At 32.7% G+C, this 25,791-nt stretch overlaps 1 pseudogene; it reads left to right on the top strand.

Moving 5' to 3' along the window:
* The window catches only part of LOC139863925 (cysteine-rich receptor-like protein kinase 2), a 215,664-nt pseudogene that overhangs the window by 14,203 nt on the left and 175,670 nt on the right, over positions 1-25,791 (top strand).

Raw genomic sequence — 25,791 nt, 5'->3', positions numbered from 1 at the left:
ACAAAAACAGACGCGAATTTCTTGATGAACACTTCATTTGACTTTTGAAATATAAACTTTGACTTCAAAATTCGAGCTCGATATTGAAAATTGAGGTTTTAAACTTTGCAGATAGTTTAGATACAAGATTCCTAATAGAATTGCATTATTATATTTTAAAATTTGTTAAGAATTTGAAGGATTAAATAAAATGTACACGAACAGGGGGACTAACAGTGTTCGTCAATTTTTCTAAATTAAATTCGATTTAATACAAAGCTGTAAAGGGTGTTTATGATTACTAGAAGTGATAGTAGGTTGAATGATGTACCAATCGACTGAATTGATCAAGTAAATATATAATGTGGTTCTCATTTTCTCAAACAGACAAAAGGAAACAGATAATAATCAAGAAAATAAAATATGAATCGAATCAATTGGTTATCTGATTTACACTATGGACAGCGACCTGAAACTGTTTAGAGACAGATTGTATCAATCACCTACAGCCTTGAAAAGTATTGAAAACAAAATTTACGTACGTTCTCTGTATTTATATATACGTATATATTTATGTATCTGTACCGTATATATGTATTTATCTATATAACTATAACTGAAATTTATATATATTTACACGTATTTAAGTATATCTGTATTTGTATGTAATTATACATTGACTATATATATGTATATTAAATATATAAAGAAAATTACTAACATTCATATTCAATATTAATTTTTAATAATAATTATGAAACTATTTATAATAGTAACAATAATTAATAATAATAATAATAATAATAATAACAAAGATAATAATTGTAATAATAATAACAATTTTATTAATAATAATAACTAATAATAATAATACTGATAATGAATAATAATTATAATGATTATTATACAAGTGATAATAATAATATTTTTAATGATAATAATAATGATTTATATTATTTTTATAATAATACATATAATAATAATAATAATGACTTTGTTGATTGTAACATCATAATATTAAATCAAAATTTTTACTACTAATTATATTAATAATGTTAATAATAATAATAATAATAATAATATTAGTAATTACAACAAATTAAGTGTATCCAATTTCATATCTTTATATTATATTATATATAGTAATAGTATCGATATTGATATTAATATTTATATTTTTTTAATAAAAGTAATGATAATATTATTATAGCAATTATAATTTATCTTGTAAGTTTAATATGCTGATATTATTAACTAGATAATATTTATTAACTATCTCATATATTATAACACATATTGATTATTTAATTTTATACATTTTATATAGATTTCCATATACTTAATCATTAAAATCATATATGTTTATATATATAGATTTATTTTAAAATTTACACTTAATTATTTTGTATCCTGTTTTACATATTTAATTCTAATATCTATTTTATATTTTCAAATTATTATATATATACTTTCACTTATATATATATATATATATATATATATATATATATATATATATATATATATATATATATATATATATATATATATATATATATATATATATATATATATGCATATTTAGTTACACACCATTGTTCATTAATCTTCGGGCATAGTCCAAAGGTAAATGATTACATGAAAATAGTTTACAAATTTTAATATTCAACATTACAAACGTTGCTTATCGTGTCGGAAACATATAAAGATCAAGTTTAAATTTGGTCGAAAATTTCTGGGTCGTCACATTTATTAAGCTCCAAAGTTTTCATTGTTTCAGAGTAGCTCATTATTGATCTAAATTTAGTTTGTATAAATGAGTTATCGGAATAAGTTTGTGTATGCGATTTTACAGGCCATTGTAGACTCTTGGATTATAGTAGCTGTTAAGAATCAAATAAAGAATTTGAAAATGAAATTAAGCTTATAAGTAATGTTCGTCACCGAAATCTTATCCAACAACTAGGATGGTGTAAGGACGGGCCTGATCTACTTCTTGTACTAGAATACATGCCCCACAGAAGCCTGGACAAGTTCTTATGGGGTAAGTAAATTATGTTGTAATATGTGTAACATCCCACCTTTTTCCGTTTACCTTCCGCTTAACTATTTTAAAGTCCGTTATATAATTATAACATCTTCCGTTAACACGCGTTTTAAAATATTTCGTTTAGGTAATTCACGCACCCTCATTAAACTTGAGGAACCAATTTTGCCATTTGACAAAAGGAGTGACTAGGTCAAAGAGTCAACTCTTTCCTCATCCATTCATTTCATCCTCTTTTCTCTAACACTTTTAACTTTTCTCTCAAAACTCCAATTCAAAGATTCATCATCCATTTTCAAGTTAGCAATCAAACATCGAAACAAATTACATATTTGGAATCCTTGCATCTTTCTCTTCAATTCCATACCAACTTCATCACTTTTGGGTAACTTTCTAAAATTACTAGATTCTTGGTTCTTGATGTTTTTAACTTATAAAAGTGTTAATTAGTGTCTATGGCTCAAGTCTAACATGAATATATGATTTATATGCTTGTTCTTGTCATTTTGATGTAACTAGCTTAAACTTAAAATGGGTGTGTTTGATCTTGAGATTTAGTTGCTTAAATGTTGTTAGATGTTAAAAGTGCATGTATTAAATGTGTTACTAGCATCACTAGCTTCAATTTGGTATGTAAGTTGACTTGGAAAAGCCTCATTAACATGATTAAGGATTTTATGATTGTTAGTTAGGGTTTGATGGCCTTAAATATGATCTTTGATGCATCAAAAGCCTTGTAATGTTGTTTATAAGTGTTTAGTAGTATTGTATGCGTAATTACCTACGAAACGGCGTATTATATGTGTGTATTAAGTTCCCAAATCATCTTATGCATTTTGTGAACTTGAAACCTTGATAATGAACCTTTAATGATCACTTGACGAGAGTTCGGTTATTGTAAATGATATTTTTGTGAGATGAAAAGTGTTTAGTTGTATTCCTCGTTAAATTACCTTTCCAACGATATAAGATACGCGTTTTAAGTGTTTACGGTTCATAAATTATGCTTGTTTGAAGTTTAGCTCGTTTTGGACACTTGAAAACTGCCAGAATTGCTGAACAGATACATGGAGCGGCGCTCCAAACCCTTGAGCGGCGATCCAAACCCGGCTGTCCAAAATTTCACTTTTTCGCTTAATTCTAACTATGCTACGCACCTCCGATTAACATGAAAATTGGCCAACATGCTTATATATGATTAAAAACCTCAGAAAAATAGTTCGAGACCCGACCTGAACGTGTTGACTTTTTTGTTGACTTTGACTTGACCAAAGTTGACTTTTATTCAAACTTAACCAGACACTTATGCAATCGTTCTAACATGCTTTTATACTTATATCTTGCATGAAACTTGACAACGTGATTCACATGTCATATATAATCGAGTCGTAACGAGCCATAGGACTAATTGAACGACTTTGACCGACCGTGATTACCATTATTGATACAATCTATTTGCTTAGGTCAAGACTAGCATTGTTCTTTACACACGTTACTTTGTGAAGTACCTTTTAAACCGTGCACTCAAGGTGAGATCATAGTCCCACCTTCTCAACAACTTTTATTCTTTTAAAACATGAGATGAGAAACATATACATTTATGCTACTTACATTTATACTTTGAACACAAGTACGAAACAAACATTCCACGTGAGAGTTTGAATGAAAATTCTCAATTCAATTATCATTAGTTACACTTGCGGGTGTGAGCGTGAACTTATGTTTTATGGATCCATGCGGGCTAGACGTGCCCTCATTCGGACGGTTCGCTACCGTCGGCGGATGAAATATATTTTTGATTTTAGTGTATGTTCTAACACTACGTAACAGGGTACCAAACAGTAAAGTCTTGATAATTGGGTGCTCCACAAACATTTTGGAATGCAAACGATTTGGAAAATCAACTATATTAAATCTTGTGGTTCAAAAGCAACGTTTATTACTACACCTATGATTTCACCAATGTTTTCGTTGACAGTTTTCTATATGTTTTCCTAGGTCCTTGAACGCTATGTGATACATGCTTCCGCTCACTATTTTTGATACTTGCTTGGATGTCGAGTATACATACATACATGGAGCATCTTTTGACTTACTTTTAAATTGTGTCGCATAGGTTTCATTTGTACGTTAAATGTTGTAATGTAACTAGTCATTGAACTACTTTTTTAAACTTGAAACATCTTTACATTTGAAATGAATGCGACATATTTTTGGTCAAACGTCATTTTAAAGACTTATGACCACGTAACGGGACCTAAGTAGACGGCGCCGTCAATGAAGATTTTGTCAGGTCGCTACAGATGGTATCAGAGCGTTGGTTGTAGGGATTTAGAGTTCATTGGTGTCAACCCCGAGTCATAGGGTACAATAGTGAGTCTTGACTACAACCGGCATATAGACTTGAAGTAGGAATTACGTGACTACTTGTGCATTTATACTCGAACTCTTCTATTAACATCTAACTCTTATTTCCATCTTAATCTCACGTTGTTTAATTTGATTGACACGCCACCTTGACTTAGTGAAATAATGTACAATGCACATATGAATTAGGGTAATATAATTGCCGGGATTATATTACGTTGACTCATATGAACGTTCTGACATTATGACATAAAGAATTTAAGGCGATTCAAGGAAAATTTTCTCTTTATCCTTATTCCATATCAAGGTTAGTATTATTGAGAATACTAATCAACGATATTCTTGTGTTTTGAAGGAACAATGCCTCCTCGCCGTGTACCACGCCATGAAACACCCGAACAAGCTCTCCAACGGATGATAGCCACTGCCGTAGATGCGGCCATGGCCGGTCACTCCTCCAGCAACAATAACAACAACCATAACAACAACAACAATCAAGGAGCAGGTAATTCAAGCGAAGGGTGCTCCTACAAGAACTTCATGGGGTGCAAACATCACACTTTTGATGAAACCGGGGGACCGGTTGTGCTCACCCGATGGTTTGAGCAAACGAAAGCCGTCTTTAGCATAAGCGGTTGTCGAGACCAAGACAAGGTCAAATACTCCACTCACACTTTCGTCGGTGTCGCTCTTACTTGGTGGAACACCTATGTGCAATCAGTGGGTACCGATGAGGCCCACGCACTCTCTTGGGCCGATTTAAGGGAAAAGATGATCATCGAATATTTTCCTCGTGAAGAAACCCAAAGGCTCGAACAAGAGCTAAGAACTTTAAAAGCGGTCGAAAACTATCTCAAGGCCTATAATCAACGATTTTCTGAACTAGCCTTGATGTGCCCAAACCTTGTGACACCCGAGTCTTTAAGGGTTGAAATTTACATGGATGGTCTTCCAAAGAGCATCAAACACGGGGTAATGTCATCCAAACCCGCTAATCATCAAGAAGATTTGAAGATGGCCCGCAAATTGATAGTAACGGTGGACGAAATGGTAGTACCGTCATCTAAGGCTGAGGATAAATCGGGTGGCAACAAAAGAGAGTGGGAAGCCCCCCAATCATGCAAGAACAACAACAACCCCGCTAAGAAGCCTTTCACCTCTGACGATAGGAAAAGTTATGCCGGAAATAAACCGTTTTGCAACAAGTGCCACAAACATCATTATGGTGAATGTGGCAAGCCATTTTGCAACAAATGTCAAAGAAGTGGCCATGTGGTCAACGATTGTAGGAATACCGCTCCCGTCACTCAAAAGGGACCCAATGCATCAAAACCGGGTGTTTGTTTCGGATGTGGCCAAACGGGCCATTACAGGGATGCATGCCCAAAGAAGAAAGACAACCCCAATACACGCGACCGAGCTTTCAACATTATCGCCCAAGAGACCCGGGATGACAATGAACTAGTCACGGGTACATTTCTTCTCAACAACTCTTTTGTTTCTTGCTTATTCGATTCGGGTGCCGATAAATGTTTTGTATCCAAGGCTTTGACTCATACTCTTTGCACTCCACCACTTCCCCTAGATACTACTTATACGAGTGAGGTGGCCAACGGGAACTTATTAAGTGCCGACACATATTACCGGGGGTGTACATTAAACATTTTGGGTAAAGAATTTGAAATTAACTTGATACCCATGGAACTAGGGAGCTTTGATGTAATAATCGGTATGAATTGGTTAGTCAAAAAGAAATCTCACATCCTTTGTGACCTTAACACAATCCGAATTCCTATCAAGAATGGTGAACCCTTGATTGTCTATGGCGATAAGAGTTACGCCGGACTCAACCTCGTCTCGTGCCTTAAAGTTAGAAAATTACTTCGTAAAGGTTGTTTCGCGATTCTAGCTCACGTTAAGAAAGTCGAGAAGGATGAGAAGCATATCGATGATGTGCCAATTGTTAGTGACTTTTCCGATGTATTTCCCAACGAATTGCCGGGTCTTCCACCTCATCGACCGGTTGAATTCCAAATCAATCTTATTCTGGGAGCCGCACACATAGCACGTGCACTGTATAGACTTGTTCCATCCGAGATGCAAGAATTACAAAGTCAAATCCAAGAACTACTTGATCGTGGTTTTATCCAACCTAGCCATTCACCCTGGGGGGCTCTGATTTTGTTCGTTAAGAAGAAAGATGGATCCCTACGATTGTGCATTAATTATCGTGAACGAAATAAATTGACGGTTAAGAACCGATATCCTCTTCCACGCATTGATGACCTCTTTGATCAACTACAAGGGTCTTGTGTATATTCAAAAATTGATCCCCGCTCGGGTTATCATCAACTAAGGGTTAAGGGGGAAGATGTCTCCAAAACCGCTTTCTGGACTCGTTATGGTAGTTATGAATTTCTTGTAATGCCATTTGGTCTCACTAATGCACCAGCGGTGTTCATGGACCTTATGAACCGCGTGTGCAAACCATACCTCGACAAATTCATTATCGTGTTCATCGATGATATATTGGTCTATTCTAAAAGCGAAGAAGAGCACGAACAACATCTCTGACTTATGCTTGAACTCTTGAGACAAGAACGACTCTATGCCAAATTCTCCAAGTGTGAATTTTGGTTGAAGGAAGTTCAATTTCTTGGTCATGTTGTAAGTGATCCAGGTATTAAAGTCGATCCCGCAAAAATTGAAGCCATTAGTAAATGGGAGACTCCTACTACTCCTACTCACATTCGTCAATTCTTGGGTCTCGCCAGATACTATCGTAGATTCATCAAAGATTTCTCCTTGGTTGCTCGTCCTCTAACCGCATTAACTCACAAGGAAAATAAATTCATTTGAGCAACCGAACATGAATCCGCATTTCAAATCTTGAAGACAAAGCTAATCACCGCTCCTATCTTGTCACTTCCCGAAGGCAATGAAGATTTTGTTGTATATTGTGATGCCTCGAAACATGGTTTTGGGTGTGTATTAATGCAACGAAAGAAAGTCATTGCTTATGCCTCCCGACGACTAAAAAATCATGAACGGAACTACACGACACATGATCTCGAACTCGGAGCCGTTGTCTTTGCACATAAAATGTTGAGAAACTATCTTTATGGAACCAAGAGTACTATCTTCACCGATCACAAAAGCCTCCAACACATCTTCGACCAAAAACAACTAAACATGCGACAACGACGGTGGATTGAAACTTTGAATGATTACGATTGTGAGCTTCGTTACCATCCCGGAAAGGCGAATGTAGTAGCCGATGCCTTAAGTCGAAAGGAAAGAATGGTGCCTCTTCGTGTCCAAGCCTTAAACATCACCATTCACACCAACCTCAATAGCCAAATTCGTGTAGCCCAAGATGAGGTTCTCAAGGATGAAAACATTTCTCTCGAAAATTTAAACGTCCTCACCTCTCGATTAGAAGCTAAGGAGACCGGATTCCGATTTTTCGCCGGAAGGATTTGGGTGCCTAGTTATGGGAATTTACGAAACCATATTCTAGACGATAAGTCAAGATACTCGATTCACCTCGGCGCCAATAAGATGTACCACAACCTTAAAGAACAATATTGGTGGCCGAATATTAAGAGGGACGTCGCTACTTATGTTGGAAAGTGCCTAACTTTCTCTAAAGTCAAAGTCGAACACCAATGACCGTCCGGGCTACTTCAACAACCCGAAATCCCACAATGGAAGTGGGAGAGAATAATGATGGATTTCATCACAAAACTACCAAAAACGGCAATCGGTTATGATACTATTTGGGTTATTGTAGACCATCTCACCAAATTCGCCCACTTCCTAGCCATAAAGGAAACCGGCAAAATGGAGAAACTTGCACAACTTTACATTAAAGAGATCGTAGCCCGTCATGGTGTACCATTATCAATTATTTCGGACCGAGATGGCCGTTTTGTTTGTAGATTTTGGCGTACCTTACAAGAAGCGTTGGGAACGCATTTAGACATGAGCACCGCATATCATCCACAAACCGACTGACAAAGCGAACGCACAATCCAAACCTTGGAAGACATGCTACGAGCTTGCGTTCTCGACTTTGGAAAAGCTTGGGACAAGCACTTACCTCTCGCAGAATTCTCTTACAACAATAGTTATCACGCGAGTATAAAAGCCGCACCTTTTGAAGCGTTATATGGCCGCAAATGTCATTCTCCTCTTTGTTGGGCCGAATTAGGAGACACACAAATCATCGGACCCGAACTCATTCACGAAACAACTGAAAAGATCGTTCAAATCTGAGATAGGATCCGGATGGCCCATAGTCGTCAAAAGAGCTATACCGACAAATGATGCAACGACCTCGAATTTCAAGTCGGTGACCATGTAATGTTAAAAGTCGCACCTTGGAAAAGTGTAATCCGTTTCGAGAAACGCAGGAAACTAAATCCGCGGTATATTGGTCCTTTCGAAATCTTGGAGCGTGTTGGAACCGTTGCTTATCGTTTAGATCTTTTTCCTCAACTGAGCTCCATCCATCCTACTTTCCATGTATCAAATTTGAAGAAGTGTTTTGCCGAACCTGAACTTGTCATCCATCTCGAGGAGCTTACTATTGATGACAAACTTCATTTTGTGGAGGAACCGGTTGAAATTGTGGACACCTCCGTCAGGACGCTAAAACAAAGTAAAATCCCGATCGTTAAGGTCCGTTGGAATGCCAAAAGGGGACCCGAGTTTACTTGGGAAAGGCAAGATCAAATACAAAGGAAATACTCTCATTTATTCGTGGATTCGGAAACGCAAGATCTCGAGGAAGAAACAACGACTACAACGCCTACTTAAATTTCGGGACGAAATTTCTTTTAAGGAGTAGGTAATGTAACATCCCGCCTTTTTCTGTTTACCTTCCGTTTAACTATTTTAAAGTCTGTTATATAATTATAACATCTTCTGTTAACACGCGTTTTAAAATATTTCGTTTAGGTAACATCACACACCTGCATTAAACTTGAGGGACCAATTTTGCCATTTGACAAAAGGAGTGACTAGGTCAAAGAGTCAACTCTGTCCTCATCCATTCATTTCATCCTCTTTTCTTTAACACTTTCAACTTTTCTCTCTAAACTCCAATTCAAAGATTCATCATCGATTTTCAAGTTAGTAATCAAACATCGAAACAAATTACATATTTGGAATCCTTGCATCTTCCTCTTCGATTCCATACCAACTTCATCACTTTTGGGTAACTTTATAAAATCACTAGATTCTTAGTTCTTGATTTTTTTAACTTATAAAAGTGTTAATTAGTGTCTATGGCTCAAGTCTAATATGAATATATGATTTATATGCTTGTTCTTGTCATTTTGATGTAACTAGCTTAAACTTGAAATGGGTGTGTTTGATCTTGAGATTTGGTTGCTTAAATGTTGTTAGATGTTAAAACTGTATGTATTAAATGTGTTACTAGCATCACTAGCTTCAATTTGGTATGTAAGTTGACTTGGAAAAGCCTCATTAACATGATTAAGGATTTTATGATTGTTAGTTAGGGTTTGGTGGCCTTAAATGTGATCTTTGATGCATCAAAAGACTTGTAATGTTGTTTATAAGTGTTTAGTAGTATTTTATGCGTAATTACCTACGAAACGGCGTATTATATGTGTGTATTAAATTCCCAAATCATCTTATGCATTTTGTGAACTTGAAACCTTGATAATGAACCTTTAATGATCACTTGACGAGAATTCGGTTATTGTAAATGATATTTTTGTGAGATGAAAAGTGTTTAGTTGTATTCCTTGTTAAATTACCTTTCCAACGATATAAGATACGCGTTTTAAGTGTTTACGGTTCATAAATTATGCTTGTTTGAAGTTTAGCTCGTTTTGGACACTTGAAAACTGCCAGAATTGCTGAACAGATACATGGAGCGGCGCTCCAAACCCTTGAGCGGCGCTCCAAACCCGGCTGTCTAAAATTTCTCTTTTTCGTTTAATTCTAACTATGCTACGCACCTCCGATTAACATGAAACTTGGCCAACATGCTTATATATGATTAAAAACCTCAGAAAAATAGTCCGGGACCCGACCCGAACTTGTTGACTTTTTCGTTGACTTTGACTTGACCAAATTTGACTTTTATTTAAGCTTAACCAGACACTTATGCAATCGTTCTAACATGCTTTTATACTTATATCTTGCATGAAACTTGACAACGTGATTCACATGTCATATATAATCGAGTCGTAACGAGCCATAGGACTAATTGAACGACTTTGACCGACCGTGATTATCGTTATTGATACAATCTATTTGTTTAGGTCAAGACTAGCATTGTTCTTTGCATACGTTACTTTGTTAAGTACCTTTTAAACCGTGCACTCAAGGTGAGATCATAGTCCCACCTTCTCAACAACTTTTATTCTTTTAAAACATGGGATGAGAAACATTTACATTTATGCTACTTACATTTATACTATAAACACAAGTACGAAACAAACATTTCATGTGAGAGTTTGAACGAAAATCCTCAATTCAATTATCATTAGGTACACTTGCGGGTGTGAGCGTGAACTTATGTTGTATGGATCCATGTGGGCTAGGCGTGCCCTCATTCGGACGGTTTGCTATTATAACGACCCTGGATTTTCCAACGTTTAATTAATAATAATTATTATTAATGCTTGTGTTTAATGAGTGTATTTTTATACGTTTACTTGTTATCGTACTTGACTTTACATGGCCCGACACGTCTTTGTGACACGCGTACTTTTCACGAATAATATTTTCAAATGTTATTTACATTCATGATTAAGTTTTATTAATCATTTTTAATTAACTAAGGTTACTAGTTAATTACTTGGGCTTTGTTTATTTAATTGTTACTTATTTACATACTTGGGCTTTATATATGTACATGGACTTAAAAGCCCATCCTACACACTTAATGGACTAATTAGCCCATCTTTCATGTAAGTATTACACTTAAGGCTTAACTAGAGTAATTTTCTTGTAAGGAGACTAGTTACTTATACACTTACACACCTTTCCCATGCAAGCTTGCTTTATTACCATTTTTAGATGGCATCTTCACAAATACATGCATGTAACTAGTGGGCTTTTCCCTCCCCCCTTTTGTTGTGGAAATCGTCGGTTTTGATGGGAGTAAGGAGGGATTCAAAATTTGCTTTTTGATTACTTATTACTTGTATCCATTTCACTCTTTCACACACTTCACTTTACTTCACATTTTCTCTCATCTTTTCTCTCCATTCTTGTAAGTAACAAGGCTTCTTTCTCTTCCTTTTTCCTCATCAAAACTGAACCTAAACACTCATCATCATCATTCTTTGATTGTTGTTCTGTTACTTTTTCTTGTTGTTGACTAATTACTTGTTCTTTTGTTATGATTATTTTGACACCCCCAAATAGGGCCTGGGGTATTTGTGTCTAATTATATCAAATCACAGTTGTATAAACGAGAACGACTCTACATGAGACATTTTGTTGAGTTTTGCAGCAGAAGATAAATATGTCTTTAATTGATATGATATGTAATGAAGACTCCAAGCATAGCAAGCAATCATCATCAAAGCAGTAGATATACAGCGGAAGCAATATTTAAGTACCTGAGAATAAACATGCTTAAAAAGTCAACACGAGGTTGAGTGAGTTCATAGGTTTGTCATAAATAATGATTTCAGTAATAGTGTTAGACCACACGATTTGTTTCCATAAGTAGATCACTCAGATCCAGTCAAGTTGATCTCCCGCAGGATCAAAAAGTTATGCCAGTGCGTGATATTTAGACTAAACGTTGTTTGCCCCGTGACAAGTTGTTCTGTCCTTGTCATTTAATTTCATTATCAAGTAATACAAAGACTTAGTCAAATGTATCAGGAACGTTACTCCCGATAGGCCTATTCCCAATAATTAAGAATGCCGCAGCAATTAAAAATATCAATGTAGGGACTTAGTCGGACATAGCCGGGTATAGCATAGTTTTAATAGTTGGTACTGATATTTAGACTAGACTTTCAAGTTTGCCCCGTACAAGTTATCGTTTATACTTGTTGGTTGGGGACTTGCTGGTCATAGCCCAACATATCACAGTTTAATAGTTGATACGTGTAAAACTGTTATAAAAGTTGCGCATGTATTCTCAGCCCAAAAATATATAAAAAGGAGCAGATGAACTCACTATACGATAGTTTGTATGATATGCGTATGATACACTTGAACAAGTACAGAGGTGTGCTCGGATTCACGAACCTATATCAGTTTTATATATATATTAAGACATATAAATGGGAATCAAATAAACTTGTATATAATTATTAGTGATATAATTATATATATATATTTGTTTTCATATATTTTAAATATATGTTAATTTATTTTCATCATTAGTTCATTAATATAGTAAGTCTTTCATTAATATATTTATATGTATAATATTATGTAAATATAATATTAAAATATAATAATAGGTAATATTATGGTATTTGTAAGAAATAATAGTTGTTATCATAATAATAATATTAACAGTAGTAGTAATAATATTAATAATGATGATAATTATAAACATATAGTTATTATAATTCTAGTATTGATAATGATAATAATGATAATAATTATGATAATAATAGTTTTGAGAATCATGTTTATAATAATACTAATACTAGTAATAACAATAATGATAATAATAATAATTTTAATCATATTGATATTACTAATAATAACTTTAATGATATTAATGATAATGCGTTTAATGATGTTAATAGTAATAATAATAATAATAATAATAATAATAATGATAATAATAATAATAATAATAATAATAATAATAATAATAATAATAATAATAATAATAATAATAATAATAATAATAATAAGAATAAGAAACTACCTTTAATCAAGCTTTTCTAAAAAAGATGCCCAAGACGGGACTCGAACCCATGACCTCTCGCTCACCCGTAACACCTTAAACCATCCTTCTGTTCAGTTTATTCGAAATAATACGAAACCTTTATATATTTAACTTATTATTCCTGTTTATCTTCTCCTTCCTCAATTCAGACGATCACCAATTTAATCATAAATATGAAATTGGTTTTAGGACTTAATAACAAAACACAAATGCTTGTAATTATTGTTTCGAATCAACAGACACGAAAAAAAATAAAAAAAATGAAGTGCTACTGCTGTTTCGACGGCATATATATAAAAAAAATTTGAATTTTGATTTTAAGGACGTTATAGACTTAGATCACAACATGAAATATGTTCTAAATACTTCGTATAAACTTTCTAAAGCTTCAATTTTAACAGAAAAAGCAACAAGAACTCAAATTTCATGAAGAACAATTTGTTGACTTTTAAATTCAAAAACTTTGTCTCAAGAATTCGAATTCGTTTTGAAGAATTGAGAGATGATATTTTGCAGAAAGATTAAATAAAACATTCCTAACAACTCTACATTTAAGGATTTTAAAATTAGATACGAAATCGAGTATTTGAATAATTGAGCAAGAACAGAGGATAAATGATGTTTTTTTTAATTTGATTTTTCTGTTTGATTTCCCAGTAGCATCGATGATTAGCAACTTTATAACTGATTTTGATGAGATTTAACGAATATTTAATGCAGCACAAATTGCTGTTATAGTAGACATTGAGTCATGATTCCAAAAAAAAAAAACACTCGCGATATATAAAAAATAAAAAGAGATAAAAAGCAGATAATAAAATATAAAGGCAGAATAATAAAAGAAATAAAAAAAATAAAAAATAATAAAAAAATATGCAGAAGCAGGAGATCACGATCGAGAAAAAAGAAATATACAGATAATGTTATACCTAAATTAGGTATCTATCTATTTTCATTTTTATTTAATTAATAATTAATAATTAATAATTATATTAATAATAATACAAATTAATAATAATTATATTAATAATCGTATTAATAATAATAGTAATAATTGTATTAATAATAATAATAACAATGCTTTTAATATAAAAATACTAATATAAATAACAAGAATAATATTATTAAAAGTAAATGATATACTTATTTTAATAATGATAATGAATAAATAATAGTAATCATAGTTTTATTATAATTTATAATAAATAATGATAGCAATAATACTAGTAATAATAATAAAAGTGACAATGTTATCTTGTATAAAGTTTTATATTTTTAGTTATAATTAAGTGAAGTTTATATATATATATATATATATATATATATATATATATATATATATATATATATATATATATATATATATATATATATATATATATATTTAAAATTATTTGTTCGTGAATCGTCGGAAATCGTTCAAAGTTAAATGAAGTCATGTAGAGGTTTTTGTTTAAATTAACTAGGAAATTTCCGGGTTGTCACAGTATCCCCCTGTTAATAGAAATTTCGTCCCGAAATTTAGTTGTTGCCATCAATCTGCGTTGTTCGTACATAGACGAGAATATTTACGTTTTGTTTGGTCTTCACGTTCCCAAGTATGTTCGGAGCCTTGCGTGTTTTCCAACGGATAGAATATTGTTTTGTTTCAAGCGTTTAAGTCATACGAACCATAATTTCTACAGGTTCTTCTACGAAGTGCATTTTATCATTAATGCAAAGATCATTCAAAATGATGATGTTATGCAAGTCATTTCAGTAAATTGGATACATGAAATGTGTTATGAATAATATTGAGCTCATTTAAAACCTTGAGCGTTTATGCTGCAATATTAAGGCAGACAAAACAGAGAGGAGTTCATGAAAATCATAGTCATGAGATTTGATAGAGATCGTCATTCTTTACAACAAGAATGATGAATTAGAGTTTTATCGACATTAAATAATATGGATAAAGTAATTCGATTATAGAAAGAGTATAAACGAAGCTATCGTAAAAGATTGAAATGAGGAAATTAAAGGTTCGCTTTAATTTTTGACGTAGTCACGATTGATTTCTGGGATTCAAGGAATTAAAGGAAATCTTCGTAGTCTATAGAATTTAATTCTCCGGTAATTAAGGAAATTAGGATTTTCTTTAATTAAATGCGGTGAATTTCCTCGATTGCTGTGTCTGGAATTTTGCTATAAATTAGCTTCTTCTGTTTCATTATCTTCACCACTTCTATACTTTCTTTCTCAATTTATACTTCCAAAAGTTTTGTTAATATGCTTAATCCAGTTCTTGTTCTTGACCTTATATTGGTTATCGCCACAATCTTCCTTCTTTTCCAACTCCCACCAGAGGAGTCTGTTTACTTCTACTATGCTCTAGGATTTATTGTGTTTTTAGTTCTCCCGTGTCTTTATATTGCTATACGCATTGATATACACGGTTTGTAATTTCAGTGTTGTTATCGGGCTTTATATTTTCCCTTATATGTCGAAGCTTCATGCTTTTGTAAAGCAAGTAACGGTCCAGAATTCGTAGGTATGAAGTTTCGAATGATCATGATATTTATAGCAGAAGGAAAGGCAATAGCACGATTTGATTTGTCATATTACCAGAATATCCGGAAAAGACCGAATCATCAAGAAAAATATTTTCTTGATATGTTTAGAGTTTAAATAGAATGTAAGAGTCGTGTAACATGGCAAATGATGATTATAAAGTCTATGAATCATCATCTTCCATTAAAATTTTAGCATGACTTACTGTAATATAATCACGTTGGCCTGACGTCATTATATTATACTAACTCATGCTTCAATTCCCAACACTACTTCAAATCATTCATAATTTAAACTCGAATTTTACAGAATATAGAAACTAAAACAGTTTCCTTTATGATAAAGATATCGCAAAGAGATAATTAATTGCTGACAAGAATCGTTATAAAGATATCTTCAGAAATATAGAGGATATTTATAACGAAAGAAACGGTGATATCTTAGAATTTCTAAGATCCAATGACGAGGAAAATTCTTCTGTTTCATCTGCATTTAATGCATCTATATTTGAATCATCGGTTATCAATGGTTTCAAGAAATTTTATTTTTAGATGATTAAACGCTGACTGTAATCGTCAATGGATTTAATGGTTGACGAATAGGCGTTGTTGATTTCAAAAGAAATGAATGATAATTTCGGTGGTTTAATGTGATAATTCATCATAGAATATGAATGAATATAATTCATGAATGTAGTAATCTTTAGGAAGATAACACCTGCTAAAGCTTTACTTGAATTCCAATATGTTAATTTTAGAATGTGTAATTGATTTTGTACGAAGATGATTGTGTATCATTGTGAAGGTAGTGCGTATAATTAATGATTTATGAATCGAAATTGAAGAATGTACAGTTTATTAATGTGAGATGTAAATATTTCTCGGGTATTACCTACCCGTTAAAATATTTTCACAATTAACAGTTTGTACAACAGAATTTACAATCTTTATGAAGATATACGTTCATACATGTATTCTTCATATGTAATCATGGATTTAATGAGTTAATATATATTAAACTCATCGTATTTGCGGTTTGGAACGAGAGTAAATAATTGTCGCGAAATATTTCGCTAATGAAGTTATAAATCAATACATTCATCGTTACACTTGATTCATTATGAAATGGAGTTTATTGTGTTGAAGCAGTGATTAACAATTTTTAAGTCATTAACGAAGGGTGTACATCATAGCATATTAGTGATATGAATTAACCAAGTAGTACATACTAGTTGAGATTCACACGTAATTGCTTAGTACGACGAGATTTATTATTGTTCCAAATCATATATATATATATATATATATATATATATATATATATATATATATATATATATATATATATATATGATTTGGAACAATAATAAATCTCGTCGTACTAAGCAATTACGTGTGAATCTCAACTAGTATGTACTACTTGGTTAATTCATATATATATATATATATATATATATATATATATATATATATATATATATATAAGGTATACATATATAATTCTTCATGAATAATGAGACAATACATCTTAACTCATTATTACTAATATTCCTTGGTATCTATGGGCGTATGATGTTGATGTTTGAGGTACTGAGTGTGATGTTGAGGCGTGGAATGCGAATGTTGTTGTTGATGAAGCTGATGCTGTTGGTGGTGATGTTGATGGTACTGATGGTACTGGTGGTGATGCTGGTTATGCTGCTGGTGCTGCTGCTGGTGTTCGTAGGTTTCACACCATATTCTCCAGAGCTACTACTCGAGCCGAAGCTCGTTGACTTCTTCTACTATTCCGGGATGATTGGCGGTTGGAACAAGGGGGTAAATAAGATCTAGAATCTTCGATATTATATATTCGTGACGAGATACCCTGAAAAGAAGAGAGAAAATGGTGTTTCGGACTGGTTCGCCGGTAAGTGCTTCAGGTTCTTCGCCAAGAGGTGAATTTGATTGGTGGAAGGGATCACCCTCTTCTTGCCTCCATTGATTGAGTCGGCTACGAACCCATCCCCAATTTATCCAGAATAGATGATGGCTGATTGGTTCGTTTGTTCCGGTTACGCTACCGTTGGAGCTCGAGGAGTTCGAGAAATTCATATTATGTGTTTGGAATAGGGTTTGATATAAAATGGGTATTGAATACTGAATGATATATTTGTCTCCTTGAATACGTATTTATAGCAAAAAGATTTCCGTGATTTACGGAGGAAATTTAGGAAAAGTGTTAGACAAAGTTTACTAGGATAGATATGATAAGATATGATTTTGTCTGTACATCATCTATGCAATAATTGCAGTATGACGTGTCGAGACTTTAATTATTAAGCAAATGCTTTCCAACAAGGATTGATAGATATACTTTTGATTAAAGACTTTCAATTCGTATACTGTGATAACCCAATGACATTTTCTGGTTCGCAAACCGATGCAAAAAGGCATAAGTCATATAGATACGTGAATATTTGGAGTAGCAGTAGGAGCTTGTGGACGAACCATTATCTTCACTAGATAAGGGTGTATAGAAGTTTGATAATTCTGATAGGTCATAAGTTTGAAAATTTTTTAAGTGGGATAAAGATGAATATGATATAAACGAAACACTTTATTTTATTAAGAACGAGGCTTTAAACAAGCCTTCTTATTACACGATTCGGGGATAGAAATAGTTTAAGGCCTAGCCTTTGCATGGATAGAAAATAGGAAAAAAAAATAACTAGGAAATATTAAGATTGAAGTAGTCTTCATATTTCTTTTTCTCGTCCTCAACCTTTTTCATAAACTTTTCAACTTTCTCGTTCTTCTCCTTTTGTTCCTCATAAAGATACTCGAGGTTATCATAAAGATTGGAAACATCATTGTTGATTACATGGTACATGTAGTCCCTCATAGAAAGTTGATTATTCATGTGGTCTTCCTCCATCTTAAATCTAAGGTCAACATCTTCTCTCAAATAGTCAAGAGATTATTTTCCCCAGCGAGTATTGCGTTCTTCATCGTCCTTCACTTTCATCACCTTCTCTATTACTTTTTATGTGTTATATTTTACAAGTTCTTCTAGCCTTTCGGTTTGAGTTTCGAAGGATTTTATGATGATCTCTTTCAAGATTTTGTTTTCTTTTTCTAGGTTATTTAGACGCACCTCTATCTGAGCGATGTTTTCACGAGATGGTGAGCTAGCCCTTTTTGATGGACCGGCTTCATCAGTAGTAGAGGTTTCGGTTTGCTTTCTCTTTAGAGATAAGTTTTTAGACGATTCCTCAATAGGATCATTTGCGGGCTCGTAGCCTGAGTAGTCATCATTGTAGTTAGAAAGGCTTTGAATAGCTTCCCATTCAGAAGTACTCGTTGGTTTATATACCGGTGAGTGATTAGAGCCAGAGTCAGCAGAATCAATAGGTGTCGCATTTGAATGTGGTGGCATAATTGGAGAGTAGACAGAATTCTCGGATTGGCTCGGCATTCTAAGAAATATCAAAGAATTTAATAAGCATAGTTTCTAAGGCATAATGTAGCATTTAATAGTTAAAGGCAATAATTAAAGGCACTATAGTCAAGGAAAGTTGTAGTCCTACATTGCTAAGGTACCTAATTGTATAAGGCACACATAAAATGCAATCCTGGTTCTCTACAACAACCTGCTTTGATACCAATCTTTGACACCCCCAAATAGGGCCTGAGGTATTTGTGTCTAATTATATCAAATCACAGTTGTATAAACGAGAACGACTCTACATGAGATGTTTTGTTGAGTTTTGCAGCGGAAGATAAATATGTCTTTAATTGATATGATATGTAATGAAGACTCCAAGCATAGCAAGCAATCATCATCAAAGCAGTAGATATACAACGGAAGCAATATTTAAGTACCTGAGAATAAACATGCTTAAAAAGTCAACACGAGGTTGAGTGAGTTCATAGGTTTGTCATAAATAATGATTTCAGTAATAGTGTTAGACCACACGATTTGTTTCCATAAGTAGATCACTCAGATCCAGTCAAGTTGATCTCCCGCAGGATCAAAAAGTTATGCCAGTGCGTGATATTTAGACTAAATGTTGTTTGCCCCGTGACAAGTTGTTCTGTCCTTGTCGTTTAATTTCATTATCAAGTAATACAAAGACTTAGTCAAATGTATCGGGGACGTTACTCCCGATAGGCCTATCCCCAATAATTAAGAATGCCGCAGCAATTAAAAATATCACCGTAGGGACTTAGTCGGACATAGCCGGGTATAGCATAGTTTTAACAGTTGGTACTGATATTTAGACTAGACTTTCAAGTTTTCCCCGTACGAGTTATCATTTATACTTGTCGGTTGGGGACTTGCTGGTCATAGCCCAACATATCACAGTTTAATAGTTGATACTTGTAAAACAGTTATAAAAATTGTGCACGTATTCTCAGCCCAAAAATATATAAAAAGGGAGCAGATGAACTCACTATACGATAGTTTGTATGATATGCGTATGATACACTTGAACAAGTACAGAGGTGTCCTTGGATTCACGAACCTATATCAGTTTTATATATATATATATATTAAGACATATAAATGGGAATCAAATAAACTTGTATATAATTATTAGTGATATAATTATATTTATATATATATATATATATATATATATATATATATATATATATATATATATATATATATATATATATATATATATATATATTTGTTTTCATATATTTTAAATATATGTTAATTTATTTTCATCATTAGTTCATTAATATAGTAAGTCTTTCATTAATATATTTATATGTATAATATTATGTAAATATAATATTAAAATATAATAATAGGTAATATTATGGTATTTGTAAGAAATAATAGTTTTTATCATAATAATAATATTAACAGTAGTAGTAATAATATTAATAATGATGATAATGATAAACATATAGTTATTATAATTCTAGTATTGATAATGATAATAATGATAATAATTATGATAATAATAGTTTTGAGAATCATGTTTATAATAATACTAATACTAGTAATAACAATAATGATAATAATAATAATTTTAATCATATTGATATTACTAATAATAACTTTAATGATATTAATGATAATGCGTTTAATGATGTTAATAGTAATTATAATAATAATAATAATAATGATAATGATAATGATAATAATAATAATAATAATAATAATAATAATAATAATAATAATAATAATAATAATAATAATAATAATAATAATAATAATAATAATAATAATAATAAGAAACTACCTTTAATCAAGCTTTTCTAAAAAAGATGCCCAAGACGGGACTCGAACCCATGACCTCTCGCTCACCCGTAACACCTTAAACCATCCTTCTGTTTCATTTTATTCGAAATAATACGAAACCTTTATATATTTAACTTATTATTCCTGTTTATCTTCTCCTTCCTCAATTCAAACGATCACCAATTTAATCATAAATATGAAATTGGTTTTAGGACTTAATAACAAAACACAAATGCTTGTAATTATTGTTTCGAATCAACAGACACGAAAAAAATAAAAAAAATGAAGTGCTGCTGCTGTTTCGACGGCATATATATAAAAAAAATTTTGAATTTTGATTTAAAGACGTTATAGACTTAGATCACAACATGAAATATGTTCTAAATACTTCGTATAAACTTTCTAAAGCTTTAATTTTAACAGAAAAAGCAACAAGAACTCAAATTTCATGAAGAACAATTTGTTGACTTTTAAATTCAAAAACTTTGACTCAAGAATTCGAATTCGTTTTGAAGAATTGAGAGATGATATTTTGCAGAAAGATTAAATAAAACATTCCTAACAACTCTACATTTAAGGATTTTGAAATTAGATACGAAATCGAGTATTTGAATAATTGAGCAAGAACAGAGGATAAATGATGTTTTTTTTTAATTTGATTTTTCTGTTTGATTTCCCAGTAGCATCAATGATTAGCAACTTTATAACTGATTTTGATGAGATTTAACGAATATTTAATGCAGCACAAATTGCTGTTATAGTAGACAATGAGTCATGATTCCAAAAAAAAAAAAGCACTCGCGATATAAAAAAAATAAAAAGAGATAAAAAGCAGATAATAAAATATAAAGGCAGAATAATAAAAGAAATAAAAAAAATAAAAAATAATAAAAAAATATGCAGAAGCAGGAGATCACGATCGAGAAAAAAGAAATATATGTTATACCTAAATTAGGTATCTATCTCTTTTCATTTTTATTTAATTAATAATTAATAATTAATAATTATATTAATAATAATACAAATTAATAATAATTATATTAATAATAATAATAGTAATAATTGTATTAATAATAATAATAACAATGCTTTTAATATAAAAATACTAATATAAATAACAAGAATAATATTATTAAAAGTAAATGATATACTTATTTTAATAATGATAATGAATAAATAATAGTAATCATAGTTTTATTATAATTTAAAAGAAATAATGATCGCAATAATACTAGTAATAATAATAAAAGTGACAATGTTATCTTGTATAAAGTTTTATATTTTTAGTTATAATTAAGTCAAGTTTATATATATATATATATATATATATATATATATATATATATATATATATATATATATATATATATATATATATATATATATATATATATATATATATATATATATATATATATATATATATATATATATATATATATATATATATATATATATATAAAATTATTTGTTCGTGAATTGTCGGAATTCGTTCAAAGTTAAATGAAGTCATGTAGAGGTTTTTTTTTAAATTAACTCAGAAATTTTCGGGTTGTCACAGTTATCTACATACTAGTATTAAGAATCAAACTCTCTAGTTTGTTCTTCATTTTATCTTGTTCATACAAGAACATACAAGGACTTAAGCTTTCTAGTTTATGGTTCTACATTTAATGTTTTAAAGATTTAAAGTTCATGAGTTGTAAAAACCATACTTGAATCCATGTTTGTAAACTTAAGGTTTACTTTCTTAAAGATCAAAGCCTTGGCTTGAATCTTTAAAGTCTGAACAACCATGAACTTGTTACTTGTAGATTTAATTTATTTCTTCATTTTATGTACTTAAAGTTGAAATGTTGTTAAGTTGGTCAAGTATTACCAGTTAATCTTGATCTCATATTTCTTGAAACTAAAAGTTAACTTTGTAAGTTCAAGAACATGGAAGTATAACTTTCTAGTTATAACTTTATATACTTGTGTTAGATCTAAGTTTCTATAGCTTATGGTCTTCTTAATTTGTTGTAAACAAGAGCTTGTAAGCTTACATACACTTTACAAGATGAGAATATAAGTTTCATAACTTTTGGTTTCATTAAAGTAAAGATTCAAGTGTTATGACTTAGGATTTAACTTAGTAACTTTAGATCTAGACTTTTGGGTCTTGGATCTTCAAGATCTAACTAAGAACTATGTTCTACAACTTAAGATCTTGATTATTTAGTTTACTTTCAAGTTTGTAGCTTAATATTACTTTTAGAGTTCATGTATGTGTCGGATCTAAGATCATGATGTAACTTTGGTTCATCAAACTACTTGCAACACCTAAATTGAGTTGTGCTACTTATCTTAGACTTACACTTGTGTTATGATGGTCAAAACTTAGTAAAGATGATGCAAAAACATCAACGAGTTGTACACTTGAAGCTATATGCATCAAGGATGAGAACCGTGATAAGCATCGAGCACCAAGAACCCACCGGGACACTAAACCTACTATTTTTAGGGTCTGATCAGAATACCTGGGCTACTGTAATGTTGATTTTCAGTTATCTCTGTTTGATTAGATAAATTTTTGTTTAAGACTCGTCTTAATCCGAGTTACGGTTTAGGGTCTATGACCCTCCGAACGTCACTATGTCCTTTTAACGTTGTGCTGAAAATTCTGACCTACTCGCACTTAAACCGTCGCCACGGTCAAACAAAGATGATTTTTCTTCTGGAATTTTTAGAGAAACTAAAGCACTCATATACGGAGCCATGGCCACTAGTCTCACCTCATTTCAGTAGGTATAGAGGCCGTGGCGACTGACCGAAGTCAGCCTTTATTTTAAACTCTTTTCTAGAATGAAACATACTTTATACTTTTGTTTGATGATGAATGATGATGACCCTTAAGACCTAATTTACATACATTTAAACCTTTGGGAATGATTTACTGACGTAGTAACTTTTGACTTAGGTTGAGGACTTTCCGGACCTACATACTTGCTTACTTTTCCCGAGTCAACTTTACTACTACTTTTCCACTGTGAGTTATAGCATCCCTTTTTACTTTAACTATTTTGGAAACTGAGAATACATGCGCATTTTACGTTTTGCATACTAGGCACGAGTACTTAAACTTTATATATGTGTGGGTTGTATAACGGCATAAACTTTCCCCTTAGCTCGGTAACGTTTAGTCATCGGTCTTTGAACCGGTGAACGCGAATCTTAGATATGGATCCATAGGGTTTGACATACCCACTCGGGCTAGTAGCGCTAGCATTTAACGGGTGTTTAATACTTCGTAAACATACGCACTCGCCAAGTGTACTTTCAGGGGGTTATAAACGTTAAGTTAGTTACCAAGTGCCCACGGTTAAACATATACTTTACATACTATTTTGAAACGCTGTTGAAGCACTAAAATCTCGTGGCCTACCTTACATACTATTATACTTAAACTATAGCTCACCAACCTTTGTGTTGACGTTTTTAAGCATGTTTTTCTCAGGTGCTTAAGGTTGCTTGCTTCCGCTGTTGTACTAGTCATGCTTTGTAGACACCCGCTACGCTTGTTAGAGTTGTCACCGCATGAAACGTTTTATTTGCATTCAAACTATGTTACCTTTTGAAATAATAATTTGTAACGACCATTGGGTCACACACTATTACTAATTGCTTCTGTTCATTGAAGCATACTTTTGTTGTAAGACATTTGATGTTGGTTAAGACATCACCTTTATTCATGAATGCAAACTTCTTTTGAAACCGCATATAGTATTTGACCTTGTAATGATCCTGCTGTTGATGATTCGTACACGATGGTTTTGTACGGGGCATCACATTTGGTATCAGAGCATTGGTTGTAGGGAATTAGGTTGCATTAGTGAGTCTAGACCCGATCGAGTAGGATTCACTAATAGGACTAATCTACAACTTGCTAGTTTACTTGTTCTGCGGGATTTAATGCATGCTGCTGCTTACTTTTACTGCTATATACCGTATGCTACTACACGACTTCACTACTGCATGCTATTATCTGTTTTCGATTGCACGATACTTGCCGTTATTGCCATTGTACTTACTGTTACACATGATTTAGACTGTCATATTTACTTTGCCTAATACGTGCTTGCTTTATGACTTACTGACATGGAAAAAGTTATTTTTCCTTGTTCAGATGTCGGATATTCCACCTGTCATCATTTTGGACAGCGACACAGACTCATCAGCCACCTCACCAACCATTGTTGCCGAATCTCAGATGCCGTCGTCGACACCCTCCAGTGACTCAGGCGCTTTGTCCTCCGGAGCTAGTAGCCATGCACCCGGCCCAGTGATTACCTCAGACAGAGTCGAGTACCCACCAAAGATTCCAGCTCCACTTGCCCCAGGACCTTCGGAGCCACAACACCATCCCGGTGGTGCTGTGATTCCCGCGGAACTTGGGGAAGGTCCGGTACGTAATGAGCATAACCATTGGTGCTGATGCCTTCCTGATGGACGTCTCGTGCTGATCGGACCTGCCAGATACCGACAGATGATGGCCGCCTAGGAGAGCCACCCGTGCAGCCACCCCCAGCCGATCTAGATGACCCATCATCCGCCGATTCTTCATCCGATGACTCATCCTCTGACGACTCTAGTGACGAGGATTCAGATGAGGACCCTGATGATGCACCTGTACAGCCACCCTCCACCCCACCGAAGAAGC

Source organism: Rutidosis leptorrhynchoides, chromosome 8, assembly GCF_046630445.1.
Source record: "Rutidosis leptorrhynchoides isolate AG116_Rl617_1_P2 chromosome 8, CSIRO_AGI_Rlap_v1, whole genome shotgun sequence".
In the NCBI taxonomy this organism is placed as follows: domain Eukaryota; kingdom Viridiplantae; phylum Streptophyta; class Magnoliopsida; order Asterales; family Asteraceae; genus Rutidosis; species Rutidosis leptorrhynchoides.
The sequence above is the reverse complement of the archived record's forward strand: the minus strand, read 5'-3'. Positions and strand labels throughout refer to the sequence as shown.